The following is a 6,000-nucleotide window of genomic DNA, read 5'->3' on the forward strand; positions in this document are numbered from 1 at the left end:
GTTAGAACAAAAACCATCCCTCGTAAATAAAGCAATTTGTGATGTGTCGATCCCAATTATTTTGGAAAAAACTCAGTATATACAATGACATTAATGGCCCTAACGTAATTATGGAAACCTTAATGGATTTGACGTTTTACTTAAAGCTTGTTTAATCACTTGATTTAACGCGAAAAGTTTTTGGTAATTAGACGGTTTGAGTGACAAAAATCGTTACGAAAATAAGTAATTTCAAACATTATACCCCTCGATACAATAAATTTTTTTCATCCCCCAACTACTAACTTTTAAATCGGATTTCAATTATTGACCGGTCGATGTTGATGTAACGATTTTTTTTTAGCTTCCCAGATATTCAATCGGCAACGTTTTCTTTATACTGAAAGCAAATGAACGATTAGTTTTTTGAAATACACAAAAACTTAATTAATAATTGTGAGATCAAAAGATCCGCCGGCGGGTTTAATTAATTAAATACTCAAAGATTAAAACAACCGGTTTATACAAACTAACAACTTTTCATTTTGAGATAAAATAACCTGACAGTTCCATATTGTTCCCAAAGGTTTCGAAAAGCACAAAATTTCAGGACAGTTGTTGGATAAATATTTTCACTCTACTCTATTTTAACTTTTAGTCCTTTATCTCTCTATGTCTCTAAATTATACGTATATGAAAATAAAAACTATAAAATTAAGTTTATAGAACGTACTACTAAAGCTTTTGTACCACTAATAAATATGATGTTTCATTTCATCATCACACGGGGCCAAATAAGATCTATATGGTGGCTGATCTTTTAACGTCCACGCTTCTGGTGATTCTCCTTCTCAACGAAAAACTTGGACCAATTTTTACTTTGATGGACTACTCTTAGTTTAATCAAATATGTATTGTATAAAATGATTTGATTGTGAAAAGATGTAATCAACTATGATTGTAATAGTTTTAAACATTCATTTCGAAATTGTTAGATGCGAATATAGTTTTTAGGAATATAATAAGTCCAAAGCTGGAGCTCGACTAAAGCAAAACGTCACAGCTTGGCGGTTTACATTGTTTCATTCTATCCGTATAAGGAGATCAAGCTGGAAAACCAACAAAAAGATACATCGCAACTTATTTTCTGGGGCGCAAATCCCGTTTGTTTGAAAACTTTCGTTCATTCTATTTTCAAAAGTATAACAACAATGCTAAGATAAAACGAGCAGAATTATACGTAGGTACTTTCCTTGAAACTCTTTTTGTTAGGATTGTCTCTCCTGTATAATATTTTATCCTTGTTATATTCATAAAGACTCAAAAAAAATCCTTATAGTTATGTAGAGAAAATAAAGAGTTATTGGGCCTTATTTGTCATAGAATTGAATTCAAACATTTAGGGTGAGATGTTGTATGAAAGTAAATATCAATTAGTCACTCAAGGAAAAAGACAAACAACAAAAAGCTCAAGAAGACGACGTATTAACCATTCACCCTGTGCACCAAGTATCTTCTAGATAATCGCCGTAGTGATATTAGTGTTTAGAGACCTCAAAAACCTCCAGGATTTATAATTCTGTTCAATTTCAGAAGGAATTTTCTCGAAACTTCAGAAGACGACGTATTAACCATTCACTCCGAGAACCAGATATCTTCTAGATCATCGTCGTCGTTATATTCGTGTTTAGCGTACTCGAAAACCTCCAGGATTTATATTTCAGCTCAATTCAATAACGGATTTCCCCGGAGCTCCGGGAGACGACGTATTTCCTCGGAGCTCCAGATGACGACGTATTAACCATTTACTCCGGGCACCAGGTATCTTCTAGATCATCGTCGTCGTTATATTCATGTTCAGAAATCTCAAAAACCTCCAGGATTTATATTTCAGCTCAATTTAATAACGGATTTCTCTGGAGCTCCGGGAGACGACGTATTTCCTCGGAGCTCCCTATGACGACGTATTAACCATTCACTCCGGGCACCAGGTATTTTCTAGATCATCGTCCTCGTGATTTTCGTGTTCAGAAACCTCAAAAACTTCTAGGATTTTTATTTCTGTTAAATTTCATAAGGAATTTTCTCGAAACTCCAGAAGACGACGTATAAACCATTCATCCGGGGCACCAGGTATATTTTACATCATCTCCTTCGTGTTGAGAGACCTCAATTTTTCACAATTTTCCCTCCTCTTCTAAACTTCCTTGCATCGATTTATTGGAAATTATCAAACGGTGAAATGGACTTAATTCAGTTCAAGATATGCTAGACATCCTGGATACTCCAAATATGAAATGAATTGTTGGGAAAAATTTTGGGTTATGAACATTGATTGAGATTTTTAGGTTTATTGTGGTCTGTGAATACGGAAATGAAATTAATTTTCTTTGAAGTCGCTCGCTCGTTACACTCTACCGTTTTTTTCGCACTCCTCTTTCCGACTGGAAATTATGAAAATAATTTAATTGGAAAATACGTGTAACCTACCTACATTTATTAAAAAATCTTTTAATACGAGGTTTTGACTGTTCAAAAATGAATGATTCATCTTCTGCGATTGTTGGATTTGTCTTGAAACATTCATACAAATGCACCAATCTCCACCATGAAAAATGTCAAAACTTCATAATGACATCTTCACAAATATGTTATTAAAAGTCAGAAAAAAATAATTGAAAACGTCAAACTTCATGATGGTAATGTCAGATTTGACATATTCAAATCAGTATTGACGTATGTTAAAACTTAAGTATAAACCCTTGTATTTTAAAAAAAAATAAGTGTCCAGTATTTTGATATTTTGATAGTAATAATCAAACTATATATATATATATATATATATATATATATATATATATATATATATATATATATATATATATATATTTTATTAACTATGTGTGAATTATAACTGATCCAATTGTGAAGTGAAGACTTAACTGGTTTTATTATAGAAATGACCATCTTATTTTGAGTTTTATAGCAACAGGCGCCACTGCCAATTACTGTAGAACTTGATCGGAAAAACTGAAATTAATATGATGATATAAATGTAGTTAATAAATACCTACAAATCATATCAATAGACAATTAATACTGCAAATATAAATATGTGAATTTCACCTGTTTAATTTTAAATATCATTTAGACCAAGAGCCTGATTCGAGCCTCCGTGATCAAAATCAAACATTTTCACAACCTTACAAATTACACCGTTTTGGCTCGATATAAGTTTCGACGAGATGTATAGAATTTATTGAACATGATCGTTATTTAAATATTTTGCTTTCTCTTTCCGAAAGAAAAAAGAAAAATAATGATAAAAAAAGCTGGATTATGATATATAAATGACAGTTACCTCTTGGGAGCGGTCATTTGGATAAATACTCATTCCTTAGATACAAGTTCCTTCTGGAACTCATGGATAGCCGAGACTGGATGTTTAAATCGACAACTGGACACATTCCTGCACTTCACCAGGTACTGGTGACGTGGTAGATAGCTGCGAATTCTTCAGATGACTCGCCAATCCAACTAGTTACTCGCTATCTGAGTCATAGTCGGTTTCTTCACGTTGGATTCTAACACATAGTCGTGAAGAATCTGCTAATTGACCAAACTTCTTCCGGAAGACATTCTTGATAAAGACAGAGATGTTGCAGACCTGCATGGTTTGAACACGTAGAAAGGAAAGATGACGGAGTAGTTAAAGTGATGCGGATAACTGAAAGTGAATTGAACTGGAGACAAGCTGAACAAAAAGCAAATGATGGAACCAGAAGGAGAGCAAATAACATCCCTACAATTATCATAGAAGAAGTTGAGGGTTATATTTCCTTCATATTAATACAGGGTGTCAGTAATTTAACATTTTTGGGGCCGATGGAACAGCTGAAAGTTTTTGTTGTTAATATATTGGTGACTTTTGTTTTAATCGTTTTAATTGTCCATTAAAGCTGCTCCATCGATTGTTAGCAAATACTTTTCAGGTTTGTTGAAAAGTAGATTTCGTTTTCTTCCTTACAAAAAAGCTTGATATGACTCACATTTGGTGTTAGGTTTAATAGTATTGAAACATTTATGAGTTTAGTCAACACTTTCATGATTACACTCAATTACCTACACGTTCTTAATTGAATTTAGCAAATGAGTGGAAGTGGAAGGAAGAAATACGATCAGATATTGTTTTGAAAAAGTATGTAGTATGTCCCCGGATTAATAAATCGCCTCGTTGGAAAGATTAAACAGTCCTGACCTGCTTATTTCTAATATAATATCCAAATCAAATTCTTAAAAAACTTTCCCCTCAATGTTTGGCTCTAAAAAGTCGAAAAATCATCCGATTTCGATGAATTCTTTTTAGAATTTTCGTTTTTACGGCGGATTTACGAAAAAAATTATGGGAATAAAAACAATGAAAAGTTATATTGGTTAAGTTAAGTTAGGTTAGGTTAGGTTAGGTTAGACAAGATAAGGCTAGGTTAGATTAAGTTAGGTTGGGTTAGATTAGGTTACGTTAGGGTGGGTGTGTTAAAAATTCATAAAAAATATCCACATTTGGTCTGCTGCCCCTCTGCCCTTCACCCCGCTCCCAATTCTCCTTAAACGTCAACCTTATTGAGATACCATTTTTTTAATGGTGAAAATTTTTTATTCTTCAAAATTAACTTTTAATATTGTAAACTTGATTACCATAACTGATTTTAAGAATGCTTTTGTTCATATAATTTTAATTATTAGTTAATAAAAAAGATACAAATGATTATATGTATGTGAGGAAAGATCGATTTTAACAGAAATTGTTTATATTTTTAATTGTATAAACATGATAAATCAACTTTTTTGAATGAATTTTTTTCCCAAATGGTTCGTTTTTTTATTTGTAGATTATGAAAAAGAATATAGCAACTTCATTTGATTATTTGGAAAAAAGTTATCAACAATTATATGTGAATTAGTACATTTTCATGAACATTTGAAGCCCTGAAACCAATACAAGTCTCCATTTTTTTTATTCCCATAATTTTTTTCGTAAATCCAAAGTAAAAACGAAGATTTAAAAAAAATTCATCGAAATCGGATATTTCAATTCTTTAGAGCCCGCGAATGCTGCTAAAATAGCGTCATAACTCAAAAAATTAGAAAATATCTTCTATAATACTATTGCTGCTAGAAATTTTGAAAAATTAATCTCAAATTATGTCACGTAAACAGTTTCCACTCTAATAACTTTTCAAATTAACAACTGGAAATTGAAAAATGAAGAATTAATTCCAATTTATAATCTGTTTTGACTTATGATACTACTCGAGGTGAGATATGTGTCTTATTTATTACGAAACTTCTTATATATAAATTTTGATTTGCTTCGTATATCTATATTCTGTTTTATCGATGGATTGTGATGCGATTAATGAATTTGAAAAATTTCTAGCTTCATCGCTAGATCGTTTTCATGGTAGCATCATTTAAACCGCACGTAAACCTCAATCGGACCTATTCACAACACTGGACCGATGCCGGCCAACCGCTCCCGCACCATAATCCACAGCTTTAATAACAAATGCCTTAGTTATAATCCGATTAGCGAGGAAACTACTCACACAGCGTTTTTGGGCTATCCAATCGGAACTAATCTAAATCAATGCCGATCGCTACTGGTCCGTCATTGCAACCCCATTTCCATAATAATTCTTCCACATTATGTTTTCCAGGAATGTTTCGATTTCAATAGAATTATTAATTGCTTATCAAATTATTTGTTTATCGCTTGATTATTATCAAATACTAGAGTTGTTAGTTGAGAAAAAACAAGACAGAATCATTCTAAAAACTGTGGCAGATGACAGTTAAATTGAAGAATTGTGAATTGTAGGTTTAATAACTTTTTTTCTTATCTATATCATCCTATATCATCGAATCAAAATTGGAAATTTCACAAAACTTTCTCGTGTACATAGTCCGTCGAAGCGCCATCCTTAAGAAAAGTTGTGAAAAAATCTCAAGGATCTTCCCTAA

This window comes from Diorhabda sublineata, chromosome 7 (genome assembly GCF_026230105.1).
Source record: "Diorhabda sublineata isolate icDioSubl1.1 chromosome 7, icDioSubl1.1, whole genome shotgun sequence".
Taxonomy (NCBI): Eukaryota; Metazoa; Arthropoda; class Insecta; order Coleoptera; family Chrysomelidae; genus Diorhabda; species Diorhabda sublineata.